At 40.5% G+C, this 960-nt stretch overlaps 1 pseudogene; it reads right to left on the reverse strand.

Moving 5' to 3' along the window:
* Positions 1-960, reverse strand: LOC136652775 (olfactory receptor 6F1-like; annotated as a pseudogene).

Genomic DNA, 960 nt, shown 5'->3' on the forward strand with positions numbered 1-960 from the left:
TCACATGGTATGTATTTTACTCTGAAGCCCATTCCATAAATTTCTTAAAACCTCCACCTCTTTATTTTGAAATGTGTAGATGAATGGATTTAGCAGTGGCCTTATGATGGTATTCAAGATATTCACAATTTTTGATATTTCTAAGGATGTCTGTTTGAATGGTTTGACATACAGAAAGGTAGTGGAGCCAAACCAAATAATCACAACAACAAGATGGGATGAACATGTTGAAAAGGCCTTTTGCCGTCCTTTTGCAGAAGGGATGCTCAGGATGGTAGAAACAATGTATATGTAGGAAAGGAGAGTGACCACACATGTGCACAAGATGACAATGATGGATAGGATAAAATTTGCCATCTCAATGGTTTAGGTGTCACTGCAAGAGAGAGTTATCCAGGAATCAATGTTGCAGTAGAAGTGGTTAATCATGTTTGGTCTACAGAAGGTCAACCTTGAAATCAAAGAGACTGGTATAGAGATAAAAACAAAGCCAAACATCCAACAGCCAAGAGCTAACTTGCAAGAGAGGTTTATGTCCATGATGGTATGGTAGCGCAGGGGATAACATATGGCCAGATAGTGGTCATAAGCCATGACAGTTAACAAGTAGTTTTCTGTACACCCAAAAGTGAAGACAAAGTACATTTGTATAAGGCAGCCATTGAAAGATATGCTTTTGTTCTTCCCCAGAAAAATGGGGAGGCTCTTAGGGACAATGGCTGTTGTGTACCATATCTCCAGGAAGGAGAGACTGCAGTGGAAGAAATACATGGGAGTTTGGAGGCGACGATTAGATGCCACCAAAAGGATGATGGACACATTTCCCAAAACTGCCACTACATACCTTATAAGAAACAGCACGAAGATGGACAGCTGTAAATGCCGAGGCCCAGGGAACCCAAGAAGAATGAATTCCATCACTTTTGTCTCATTGTGTTCTCCTTGATTATGCTCTTCCAT

This window comes from Tiliqua scincoides, chromosome 5, assembly GCF_035046505.1.
Source record: "Tiliqua scincoides isolate rTilSci1 chromosome 5, rTilSci1.hap2, whole genome shotgun sequence".
Taxonomy (NCBI): Eukaryota; Metazoa; Chordata; class Lepidosauria; order Squamata; family Scincidae; genus Tiliqua; species Tiliqua scincoides.